This window comes from Salvelinus fontinalis, chromosome 29 (genome assembly GCF_029448725.1).
Source record: "Salvelinus fontinalis isolate EN_2023a chromosome 29, ASM2944872v1, whole genome shotgun sequence".
Classification (NCBI taxonomy): domain Eukaryota; kingdom Metazoa; phylum Chordata; class Actinopteri; order Salmoniformes; family Salmonidae; genus Salvelinus; species Salvelinus fontinalis.
The window spans coordinates 1,913,533-1,929,736 of record NC_074693.1 but is presented as its reverse complement, the minus strand read 5'-3'; the positions used below and the strand labels follow the sequence as shown (position 1 = coordinate 1,929,736).

General features: G+C 42.2%; 1 protein-coding gene across 3 annotated transcripts in view; it reads left to right on the top strand.

Annotated features, from left to right (window-relative positions):
• LOC129827326 (beta-synuclein-like) overlaps positions 1 to 16,204 on the top strand; it is a 106,232-nt gene that overhangs the window by 56,967 nt on the left and 33,061 nt on the right. The window lies entirely within an intron of this gene.

Sequence of the window (16,204 nt, the reverse complement as noted above, 5' to 3'; positions counted from 1 at the left end):
ATCACTATAGACTATCACCAAACCCTATAACACTATAGACTGTCACCAGCCCCTATATCACTATATACTATCACCAGCTCCTATACCACTAGTATTCACACTATCACCAGACCCTATATCACTAGTATACAGACTATCACCAGCCCCTATATCACTAGTACATGGCCCATCACCAGCCCCTATATCACTAGTATATAGACTATCACCAGCCACTATATCACTAGTATATAGCCCATCACCAGCTCCTATACCACTAGTATATAGCCCATCGCCAGCCCCTATATCACTAGTATATAGCCCATCACCAGCCCCTATATCACTAGTACATAGACTATCACCAGCACCTATATCACTAGTATATAGCCCATCACCAGCCCTATATCACTAGTATATAGACTATCACCAGCCCCTATATCACTAGTATACAGACTATCACCAGCTCCTATATCACTAGTATACAGACTATCACCAGCTCCTATATCACTAGTATACAGACTATCACCAGCTCCTATATCACTAGTATTCAGACTATCAACAGCTCCTATACCACTAGTATTCACACTATCACCAGCACCTATATCACTAGTATACAGACTATCACAAGCCCCTATATCACTATAGACTATCACCAGCTCCTATATCACTAGTATTCAGACTATCCCCAGCCCTTATATCACTACAGACTATCACCAGCTCCTATATCACTAGTATTCAGACTATCACCAGCCCCTATTTCACTATAGACTATCACCAGCCCCTATACCACTATAGAGTATCACCAGCCCCTATTTCACTATAGACTATCACCAGCCCCTATATCACTATATACTATCACCAGCCCCTATACCACTATAGACTATCACCAGCCCCTATATTACTATATACTATCACCAGCCCCTATATCACTATAGACTATCACCAGCCCCTATACCACTATAGACTATCACCAGCCCCTATATCACTATAGACTATCACCAGCCCCTATATCACTATATACTATCACCAGCCCCTATACCACTATAGACTATCACCAGCCCCTATATCACTAGTATACAGACTATCACCAGCCCCATTATCACGATACACTATCACCAGCCCCTATATCACGATAGACTATCACCAGCTACTATACCACTAGTATTCAGACTATCACCAGCCACTATATCACTAGTATATAGCCCAACACCAGCCCCTATATCACTAGTATATAGACTATCACCAGCCCCTATATCACTAGTATTCAGACTATCACCAGCTCCTATATCACTAGTATACAGACTATCACCAGCTCCTATACCACTAGTATACAGACTATCAACAGCTCCTATACCACTAGTATTCACACTATCACCAGCACCTATATCACTAGTATATAGCCCATCACCAGCCCCTATATCACTAGTATATAGACTATCACCAGCCCCTATATCACTAGTATTCAGACTATCACCAGCTCCTATATCATTAGTATACAGACTATCACCAGCTCCTATACCACTAGTATACAGACTATCACCAGCTCCTATACCACTAGTATTCACACTATCACCAGCTCCTATACCACTAGTATTCAGACTATCACCAGCCAGTATATCACTAGTATTCAGACTATCACCAGCTCCTATACCACTAGTATTCACACTATCACCAGCCACTATATCACTAGTATACAGACTATCACCAGCCCCTATATCACTATAGACTATCACCAGCTCCTATATCACTAGTATTCAGACTATCCCCAGCCCTTATATCACTACAGACTATCACCAGCTCCTATATCACTAGTATTCAGACTATCACCAGCCCCTATATCACTATAGACTATCACCAGCCCCTATACCACTATAGACTATCACCAGCCCCTATATCACTATAGACTATCACCAGTCCCTATACCACTAGTATTCAGACTATCACCAGCCACTATATCACTAGTATATAGCCCATCACCAGCCCCTATATCACTAGTATATAGACTATCACCAGCCCCTATATCACTAGTATACAGACTATCACCAGCTCCTATATCACTAGTATACAGACTATCACCAGCTCCTATATCACTACAGACTATCACCAGCTCCTATATCACTAGTATTCAGAGTATCACCAGCCCCTATATCACTATAGACTATCACCAGCCCCTATACCACTATAGACTATCACCAGCCCCTATATCACTATATACTATCACCAGCCCCTATATCACTATATACTATCACCAGCCCCTATACCACTACAGACTATCACCAGCCCCTATATCACTATATACTATCACCAGCCCCTATATCACTATAGACTATAACCAGCCCCTATATCACTATATACTATCACCAGCCCCTATATCACTACATGCTTTCACCAGCCCCTATACCACTATAGACTATCACCAGCCCTATACAACTATAGACTATCACCAGCCCCTATATCACTATAGACTATCACCAGCTGCTATATCACTATATACTATCACCAGCCCCTATATCACTATAGACTATCACCAGCCCTATACAACTATAGACTATCACCAGCCCCTATACCACTATAGACTATCACCAGCCCCTATATCACTATAGACTATCACCAGCCCCTATACCACTATAGACTATCACCAGACACTATATCACTAGTATACAGACTATCACCAGCCCCTATATCACGATAGACTATCACCAGCCCCTATATCACTAGTATACAGACTATCACCAGCCCCATTATCACGATAGACTATCACCAGCCCCTATATCACGATAGTCTATTGTTGTATAGGGCTGGTGATAGTCTATAGTGATATAGGGCTGGTGATAGTCTATTGTTGTATAGGGCTGGTGATAGTCTATCACCAGCCCTATATCACTTCAGACTATCACCAGCCCTATATCACTATAGACTATCACCAGCCCCTATACCACGATAGACTATCACCAGCCACTATATCACTAGTATACAGACTATCACCAGCCCCTATATCACTATAGACTATCACCAGCCCCTATATCACTATAGACTATCACCAGCCCCCATATCACTATAGACTATCACCAGCCCTATATCACTATAGACTATCACCAGCCCCTATACCACTATAGACTATCACCAGCCCCTATATCAAAATAGACTATCACCAGCTACTATATCACTAGTATACAGACTATCACCAGCCCCTATATCACTATAGACTATCACCAGTACCTATATCACTATAGACTATCACCAGCCCTATATCACGATAGACTATCACCAGCCCTATATAACTATAGACTATCACCAGCCCCTATATCACTATAGACTATCACCAGCCACTATATCACTAGTATACAAACTATCACCAGCCCTATATCACTATAGACTATCACCAGCCCATATAACACTAGTACATAGCCTATCACCAGCCCCTATATCACTAGTACATAGCCCATCACCAGTCCCTATATCATTAGTATACAGACTATCACCAGCTCCTATATCACTATAGACTATCACCAGCCCCTATACCACTATAGACTATCACCAGCCCCTACATCACTATAGACTATCACCAAACCCTATAACACTATAGACTGTCACCAGCCCCTATATCACTATATACTATCACCAGCTCCTATACCACTAGTATTCACACTATCACCAGACCCTATATCACTAGTATACAGACTATCACCAGCCCCTATATCACTAGTACATGGCCCATCACCAGCCCCTATATCACTAGTATATAGACTATCACCAGCCACTATATCACTAGTATATAGCCCATCACCAGCTCCTATACCACTAGTATATAGCCCATCGCCAGCCCCTATATCACTAGTATATAGCCCATCACCAGCCCCTATATCACTAGTACATAGACTATCACCAGCACCTATATCACTAGTATATAGCCCATCACCAGCCCTATATCACTAGTATATAGACTATCACCAGCCCCTATATCACTAGTATACAGACTATCACCAGCTCCTATATCACTAGTATACAGACTATCACCAGCTCCTATATCACTAGTATACAGACTATCACCAGCTCCTATATCACTAGTATTCAGACTATCAACAGCTCCTATACCACTAGTATTCACACTATCACCAGCACCTATATCACTAGTATACAGACTATCACAAGCCCCTATATCACTATAGACTATCACCAGCTCCTATATCACTAGTATTCAGACTATCCCCAGCCCTTATATCACTACAGACTATCACCAGCTCCTATATCACTAGTATTCAGACTATCACCAGCCCCTATATCACTATAGACTATCACCAGCCCCTATACCACTATAGACTATCACCAGCCCCTATATCACTATAGACTATCACCAGCCCCTATATCACTATATACTATCACCAGCCCCTATACCACTATAGACTATCACCAGCCCCTATATTACTATATACTATCACCAGCCCCTATATCACTATAGACTATCACCAGCCCCTATACCACTATAGACTATCACCAGCCCCTATATCACTATAGACTATCACCAGCCCCTATATCACTATATACTATCACCAGCCCCTATACCACTATAGACTATCACCAGCCCCTATATCACTAGTATACAGACTATCACCAGCCCCATTATCATGATAGACTATCACTAGCCCCTATATCACGATAGACTATCACCAGCCCCTATATCACTAGTATACAGACTATCACCAGCCCCATTATCACGATAGACTATCACCAGCCCCTATATCACGATAGACTATCACCAGCCCTATACAACAATAGACTATCACCAGCCCTATATCACTATAGACTATCACCAGCCCTATATCACTATAGACTATCACCAGCCCCTATACCACTATAGACTATCACCAGCCCCTATATCACGATAGACTATCACCAGCCACTATATCACTAGTATACAGACTATCACCAGCCCCTATATAACTATAGACTATCACCAGTCCCTATATCACTATAGACTATCACCAGCTCTATATCACGATAGACTATCACCAGCCCATATATCACTATAGACTATCACCAGCCCCTATATCACTATAGACTATCACCAGCTCCTATATCACTACAGACTATCACCAGCCCCTATATCACAATAGACTATCACCAGCCCTATACAACTATAGACTATCACCAGCCCCTATATCACTATAGACTATAACCAGCTCCTATATCACTACAGACTATCACCAGCCCCTATACCACTATAGACTATCACCAGCCCTATACAACTATAGACTATCACCAGCCCCTATATCACAATAGACTATCACCAGCTCCTATATCACTATATACTATCACCAGCCCCTATATCACTATAGACTATCACCAGCCCCTATATCACTATAGACTATCACCAGCCACTATATCACTAGTATACAGACTATCACCAGCCGCTATATCACGATAGACTATCACCAGCCCCTATACCACTGTAGACTATCACCAGACACTATATCACTAGTATACAGACTATCACCAGCCCCTATATCACGATAGACTATCACCAGCCCCTATATCACGATAGACTATCACCAGCCCCTATATCACGATAGACTATCACCAGCCCTATACAACAATAGACTATCACCAGCCCTATATCACTATAGACTATCACCAGCCCTATATCACTATAGACTATCACCAGCCCCTATACCACGACAGACTATCACCAGCCACTATATCACTAGTATACAGACTATCACCAGCCCCTATATCACTATAGACTATCACCAGCCCCTATATCACTATAGACTATCACCAGCCCCCATATCACTATAGACTATCACCAGCCCTATATCACTATAGACTATCACCAGCCCCTATACCACTATAGACTATCACCAGCCCCTATATCAAAATAGACTATCACCAGCCACTATATCACTAGTATACAGACTATCACCAGCCCCTATATCACTATAGACTATCACCAGTCCCTATATCACTATAGACTATCACCAGCCCTATATCACGATAGACTATCACCAGCCCTATATCACTATAGACTATCACCAGCCCCTATATCACTATAGACTATCACCAGCCCATATAAAACTAGTACATAGCCTATCACCAGCCCCTATATCACTAGTACATAGCCCATCACCAGTCCCTATATCACTAGTATACAGACTATCACCAGCTCCTATATCACTATAGACTATCACCAGCCCCTATACCACTATAGACTATCACCAGCCCCTACATCACTATAGACTATCACCAAACCCTATAACACTATAGACTGTCACCAGCCCCTATATCACTATATACTATCACCACCTCCTATACCACTAGTATTCACACTATCACCAGACCCTATATCACTAGTATATAGACTATCACCAGCCACTATATCACTAGTATATAGCCCATCACCAGCCCCTATATCACTAGTACATAGACTATCACCAGCACCTATATCACTAGTATATAGCCCATCACCAGCCCCTATATCACTAGTATATAGACTATCACCAGCCCCTATATCACTAGTATACAGACTATCACCAGCTCCTATATCACTAGTATACAGACTATCACCAGCTCCTATATCACTAGTATACAGACTATCACCAGCTCCTATATCACTAGTATTCAGACTATCAACAGCTCCTATACCACTAGTATTCACACTATCACCAGCCCCTATATCACTAGTATACAGACTATCACCAGCCCCTATATCACTATAGACTATCACCAGCTCCTATATCACTAGTATTCAGACTATCCCCAGCCCTTATATCACTATAGACTATCACCAGCCCCTATACCACTATAGACTATCACCAGCCCCTATATCACTATATACTATCACCAGCCCCTATACCACTATAGACTATCACCAGCCCCTATATCACTATATACTATCACCAGCCCCTATATCACTATAGACTATCACCAGCCCCTATACCACTATAGACTATCACCAGCCCCTATATTACTATATACTATCACCAGCCCCTATATCACTATAGACTATCACCAGCCCCTATACCACTATAGACTATCACCAGCCCCTATATCACTAGTATACAGACTATCACCAGCCCCATTATCATGATAGACTACCACCAGCCCCTATATCACGATAGACTATCACCAGCCCCTATATCACTAGTATACAGACTATCACCAGCCCCATTATCACGATAGACTATCACCAGCCCCTATATCACTAGTATACAGACTATCACCAGCTCCTATATCACTAGTATACAGACTATCACCAGCTCCTATATCACTACAGACTATCACCAGCTCCTATATCACTAGTATTCAGAGTATCACCAGCCCCTATATCACTATAGACTATCACCAGCCCCTATACCACTATAGACTGTCACCAGCCCCTATATCACTATAGACTATCACCAGCCCCTAAATCACTATATACTATCACCAAGCCCTATACCACTACAGACTATCACCAGCCCCTATATCACTATATACTATCACCAGCCCCTATATCACTATAGACTATAACCAGCCCCTATATCACTATATACTATCACCAGCCCCTATATCACTACATGCTTTCACCAGCCCCTATACCACTATAGACTATCACCAGCCCTATACAACTATAGACTATCACCAGCCCCTATATCACTATAGACTATCACCAGCTGCTATATCACTATATACTATCACCAGCCCCTATATCACTATAGACTATCACCAGCCCTATACAACTATAGACTATCACCAGCCCCTATACCACTATAGACTATCACCAGCCCCTATATCACTATAGACTATCACCAGCCCTTATATCACTATAGACTATCACCAGCCACTATATCACTAGTATACAGACTATCACCAGCCGCTATATCACGATAGACTATCACCAGCCCCTATACCACTATAGACTATCACCAGACACTATATCACTAGTATACAGACTATCACCAGCCCCTATATCACGATAGACTATCACCAGCCCCTATATCACGATAGACTATCACCAGCCTCTATATCACTAGTATACAGACTATCACCAGCCCCATTATCACGATAGACTATCACCAGCCCCTATATCACGATAGACTATCACCAGCCCTATACAACAATAGACTATCACCAGCCCTATATCACTATAGACTATCACCAGCCCTATATCACTATAGACTATCACCAGCCCCTATACCACGATAGACTATCACCGGCCACTATATCACTAGTATACAGACTATCACCAGCCCCTATATCACTATAGACTATCACCAGCCCCTATATCACTATAGACTATCACCAGTACCTATATCACTATAGACTATCACCAGCCCTATATCACGATAGACTATCACCAGCCCTATATAACTATAGACTATCACCAGCCCCTATATCACTATAGACTATCACCAGCCACTATATCACTAGTATACAAACTATCACCAGCCCTATATCACTATAGACTATCACCAGCCCATATAACACTAGTACATAGCCTATCACCAGCCCCTATATCACTAGTACATAGCCCATCACCAGTCCCTATATCACTAGTATACAGACTATCACCAGCTCCTATATCACTATAGACTATCACCAGCCCCTATACCACTATAGACTATCACCAGCCCCTACATCACTATAGACTATCACCAAACCCTATAACACTATAGACTGTCACCAGCCCCTATATCACTATATACTATCACCAGCTCCCATACCACTAGTATTCACACTATCACCAGACCCTATATCACTAGTATACAGACTATCACCAGCCCCTATATCACTAGTACATGGCCCATCACCAGCCCCTATATCACTAGTATATAGACTATCACCAGCCCCTATATCACTATATACTATCACCAGCCCCTATACCACTATAGACTATCACCAGCCCCTATATCACTAGTATACAGACTATCACCAGCCCCATTATCATGATAGACTATCACCAGCCCCTATATCACGATAGACTATCACCAGCCCCTATATCACTAGTATACAGACTATCACCAGCCCCATTATCACGATAGACTATCACCAGCCCCTATATCACTAGTATACAGACTATCACCAGCTCCTATATCACTAGTATACAGACTATCACCAGCTCCTATATCACTACAGACTATCACCAGCTCCTATATCACTAGTATTCAGAGTATCACCAGCCCCTATATCACTATAGACTATCACCAGCCCCTATACCACTATAGACTATCACCAGCCCCTATATCACTATAGACTATCACCAGCCCCTATATCACTATATACTATCACCAAGCCCTATACCACTACAGACTATCACCAGCCCCTATATCACTATATACTATCACCAGCCCCTATATCACTGTAGACTATAACCAGCCCCTATATCACTATATACTATCACCAGCCCCTATATCACTACATGCTTTCACCAGCCCCTATACCACTATAGACTATCACCAGCCCTATACAACTATAGACTATCACCAGCCCCTATATCACTATAGACTATCACCAGCTGCTATATCACTATATACTATCACCAGCCCCTATATCACTATAGACTATCACCAGCCCTATACAACTATAGACTATCACCAGCCCCTATACCACTATAGACTATCACCAGCCCCTATATCACTATAGACTATCACCAGCCCTTATATCACTATAGACTATCACCAGCCACTATATCACTAGTATACAGACTATCACCAGCCGCTATATCACGATAGACTATCACCAGCCCCTATACCACTATAGACTATCACCAGACACTATATCACTAGTATACAGACTATCACCAGCCCCTATATCACGATAGACTATCACCAGCCCCTATATCACGATAGACTATCACCAGCCTCTATATCACTAGTATACAGACTATCACCAGCCCCATTATCACGATAGACTATCACCAGCCCCTATATCACGATAGACTATCACCAGCCCTATACAACAATAGACTATCACCAGCCCTATATCACTATAGACTATCACCAGCCCTATATCACTATAGACTATCACCAGCCCCTATACCACTACAGACTATCACCGGCCACTATATCACTAGTATACAGACTATCACCAGCCCCTATATCACTATAGACTATCACCAGCCCCTATATCACTATAGACTATCACCAGCCCCCATATCACTATAGACTATCACCAGCCCTATATCACTATAGACTATCACCAGCCCCTATACCACTATAGACTATCACCAGCCCCTATATCAAAATAGACTATCACCAGCTACTATATCACTAGTATACAGACTATCACCAGCCCCTATATCACTATAGACTATCACCAGTACCTATATCACTATAGACTATCACCAGCCCTATATCACGATAGACTATCACCAGCCCTATATAACTATAGACTATCACCAGCCCCTATATCACTATAGACTATCACCAGCCACTATATCACTAGTATACAAACTATCACCAGCCCTATATCACTATAGACTATCACCAGCCCATATAACACTAGTACATAGCCTATCACCAGCCCCTATATCACTAGTACATAGCCCATCACCAGTCCCTATATCACTAGTATACAGACTATCACCAGCTCCTATATCACTATAGACTATCACCAGCCCCTATACCACTATAGACTATCACCAGCCCCTACATCACTATAGACTATCACCAAACCCTATAACACTATAGACTGTCACCAGCCCCTATATCACTATATACTATCACCAGCTCCTATACCACTAGTATTCACACTATCACCAGACCCTATATCACTAGTATACAGACTATCACCAGCCCCTATATCACTAGTACATGGCCCATCACCAGCCCCTATATCACTAGTATATAGACTATCACCAGCCACTATATCACTAGTATATAGCCCATCACCAGCTCCTATACCACTAGTATATAGCCCATCGCCAGCCCCTATATCACTAGTATATAGCCCATCACCAGCCCCTATATCACTAGTACATAGACTATCACCAGCACCTATATCACTAGTATATAGCCCATCACCAGCCCTATATCACTAGTATATAGACTATCGCCAGCCCCTATATCACTAGTATACAGACTATCACCAGCTCCTATATCACTAGTATACAGACTATCACCAGCTCCTATATCACTAGTATACAGACTATCACCAGCTCCTATATCACTAGTATTCAGACTATCAACAGCTCCTATACCACTAGTATTCACACTATCACCAGCACCTATATCACTAGTATACAGACTATCACCAGCCCCTATATCACTATAGACTATCACCAGCTCCTATATCACTAGTATTCAGACTATCCCCAGCCCTTATATCACTACAGACTATCACCAGCTCCTATATCACTAGTATTCAGACTATCACCAGCCCCTATATCACTATAGACTATCACCAGCCCCTATACCACTATAGAGTATCACCAGCCCCTATTTCACTATAGACTATCACCAGCCCCTATATCACTATATACTATCACCAGCCCCTATACCACTATAGACTATCACCAGCCCCTATATTACTATATACTATCACCAGCCCCTATATCACTATAGACTATCACCAGCCCCTATACCACTATAGACTATCACCAGCCCCTATATCACTATAGACTATCACCAGCCCCTATATCACTATATACTATCACCAGCCCCTATACCACTATAGACTATCACCAGCCCCTATATCACTAGTATACAGACTATCACCAGACCCATTATCATGATAGACTATCACTAGCCCCTATATCACGATAGACTATCACCAGCCCCTATATCACTAGTATACAGACTATCACCAGCCCATTATCACGATAGACTATCACCAGCCCCTATATCACGATAGACTATCACCAGCCCTATACAACAATAGACTATCACCAGCCCTATATCACTATAGACTATCACCAGCCCTATATCACTATAGACTATCACCAGCCCCTATACCACTATAGACTATCACCAGCCCCTATATCACGATAGACTATCACCAGCCACTATATCACTAGTATACAGACTATCACCAGCCCCTATATAACTATAGACTATCACCAGTCCCTATATCACTATAGACTATCACCAGCTCTATATCACGATAGACTATCACCAGCCCCTATATCACTATAGACTATCACCAGCCCCTATATCACTATAGACTATCACCAGCTCCTATATCACTACAGACTATCACCAGCCCCTATATCACAATAGACTATCACCAGCCCTATACAACTATAGACTATCACCAGCCCCTATATCACTATAGACTATAACCAGCTCCTATATCACTACAGACTATCACCAGCCCCTATACCACTATAGACTATCACCAGCCCTATACAACTATAGACTATCACCAGCCCCTATATCACTATAGACTATCACCAGCTCCTATATCACTATATACTATCACCAGCCCCTATATCACTATAGACTATCACCAGCCCTATACAACTATAGACTATCACCAGCCCCTATACCACTATAGACTATCACCAGCCCCTATATCACTATAGACTATCACCAGCCCCTATATCACTATAGACTATCACCAGCCACTATATCACTAGTATACAGACTATCACCAGCCGCTATATCACGATAGACTATCACCAGCCCCTATACCACTGTAGACTATCACCAGACACTATATCACTAGTATACAGACTATCACCAGCCCCTATATCACTATAGACTATCACCAGCCCCTATATCACTATAGACTATCACCAGCCCTATATCACGATAGACTATCACCAGCCCTATATCACTATAGACTATCACCAGCCCCTATATCACTATAGACTATCACCAGCCACTATATCACTAGTATACAAACTATCACCAGCCCCTATATCACTATAGACTATCACCAGCCCATATAAAACTAGTACATAGCCTATCACCAGCCCCTATATCACTAGTACATAGCCCATCACCAGTCCCTATATCACTAGTATACAGACTATCACCAGCTCCTATATCACTATAGACTATCACCAGCCCCTATACCACTATAGACTATCACCAGCCCCTACATCACTATAGACTATCACCAAACCCTATAACACTATAGACTGTCACCAGCCCCTATATCACTATATACTATCACCAGCTCCTATACCACTAGTATTCACACTATCACCAGACCCTATATCACTAGTATATAGACTATCACCAGCCACTATATCACTAGTATATAGCCCATCACCAGCCCCTATATCACTAGTACATAGACTATCACCAGCACCTATATCACTAGTATATAGCCCATCACCAGCCCCTATATCACTAGTATATAGACTATCACCAGCCCCTATATCACTAGTATACAGACTATCACCAGCTCCTATATCACTAGTATACAGACTATCACCAGCTCCTATATCACTAGTATACAGACTATCACCAGCTCCTATATCACTAGTATTCAGACTATCAACAGCTCCTATACCACTAGTATTCACACTATCACCAGCCCCTATATCACTAGTATACAGACTATCACCAGCCCCTATATCACTATAGACTATCACCAGCTCCTATATCACTAGTATTCAGACTATCCCCAGCCCTTATATCACTATAGACTATCACCAGCCCCTATACCACTATAGACTATCACCAGCCCCTATATCACTATAGACTATCACCAGCCCCTATATCACTATATACTATCACCAGCCCCTATACCACTATAGACTATCACCAGCCCCTATATCACTATATACTATCACCAGCCCCTATATCACTATAGACTATCACCAGCCCCTATACCACTATAGACTATCACCAGCCCCTATATCACTATAGACTATCACCAGCCCCTATATCACTATATACTATCACCAGCCCCTATACCACTATAGACTATCACCAGCCCCTATATCACTAGTATACAGACTATCACCAGCCCCATTATCATGATAGACTATCACCAGCCCCTATATCACGATAGACTATCACCAGCCCCTATGTCACTAGTATACAGACTATCACCAGCCCCATTATCACGATAGACTATCACCAGCCCCTATATCACGATAGACTATAACCAGCCCTATACAACAATAGACTATCACCAGCCCTATATCACTATAGACTATCACCAGCCCTATATCACTATAGACTATCACCAGCCCCTATACCACTATAGACTATCACCAGCCCCTATATCACAATAGACTATCACCAGCCACTATATCACTAGTATACAGACTATCACCAGCCCCTATATCACTATAGACTATCACCAGCCCCCATATCACCATAGACTATCACCAGCCCTATATCACTATAGACTATCACCAGCCCCTATACCACTATAGACTATCACCAGCCCCTATATCAAAATAGACTATCACCAGCCACTATATCACTAGTATACAGACTATCACCAGCCCCTATATCACTATAGACTATCACCAGCCCATATACCACTAGTACATAGCCTATCACCAGCCCCTATATCACTAGTACATAGCCCATCACCAGTCCCTATATCACTAGTATACAGACTATCACCAGCTCCTATATCACTATAGACTATCACCAGCCCCTATACCACTATTGACTATCACCAGCACCTACATCACTATAGACTATCACCAGCCCCTATAACACTATAGACAATCACCAGCCCCTATATCACTATATACTATCAACAGCTCGTATACCAATAGTTTTCACACTATCACCAGCCCCTATATCACTAGTATACAGACTATCACCAGCCCCTATATCACTAGTACATAGCCCATCACCAGCCCCTATATCACTAGTATATAGACTATCACCAGCCACTATATAGCTAGTATATAGCCCATCACCAGCCCCTATATCACTAGTACATAGACTATCACCAGCCCCTATATCACTAGTATATAGCCCATCACCAGCCCCTATATCACTAGTGATATAGACTATCACCAGCCCCTATATCACTAGTATACAGACTATCACCAGCTCCTATATCACTAGTATACAGACTATCACCAGCTCCTATATCACTAGTATTCAGACTATCAACAGCTCCTATACCACTAGTATACAGACTATCACCAGCTCCTATACCACTAGTATTCACACTATCACCAGCCCCTATATCACTAGTATACAGACTATCACCAGCCCCTATATCACTATAGACTATCACCAGCTCCTATATCACTAGTATTCAGACTATCCCCAGCCCTTATATCACTACAGACTATCACCAGCTCCTATATCACTAGTATTCAGACTATCACCAGCCCCTATATCACTATAGACTATCACCAGCCGCTATATCACTATATACTATCACCAGCCCCTATACCACTATAGACTTTCACCAACCCCTATATCACTATAGACTATCACCAGCCGCTATATCACTATATACTATCACCAGCCCCTATACCACTATAGACTATCACCAGCCCCTATATCACTATATACTATCACCAGCCCCTATATCACTATAGACTATCACCAGCCCCTATATCACTATATACTATCACCAGCCCATATATCACTATATACTTTCACCAGCCCCTATACCACTATAGACTATCACCAGCCCTATACAACTATAGACTATCACCAGCCCCTATATCACTATAGACTATCACCAGCTCCTATATCACTACAGACTATCACCAGCCCCTATATCACAATAGACTATCACCAGCCCTATACAACTATAGACTATCACCAGCCCCTATACCACTATAGACTATCACCAGCCCCTATAGCACTATAGACTATCACCAGCCCCTATATCACTATAGACTATCACCAGCCACTATATCACTAGTATACAGACTATCAGCAGCCGCTATATCACGATAGACTATCACCAGCCCCTATACCACTATAGACTATCACCAGCCCCTATATCACTATAGACTATCACCAGCCCCTATATCACTATAGACTATCACCAGCCACTATATCACTAGTATACAGACTATCACCAGCCCCATTATCACGATAGACTATCACCAGCCCCTATATCACGATAGACTATCACCAGCCCTATACAACAATAGACAATCACCAGCCCTATATCACTATAGACTATCACCAGCCCTATATCACTATAGACTATCACCAGCCCCTATACCAATATAGACTATCACCAGCCCCTATATCACGATAGACTATCACCAGCCACTATATCACTAGTATACAGACTATCACCAGCCCCTATATAACTATAGACTATCACCAGTCCCTATATCACTATAGACTATCACCAGCTCTAT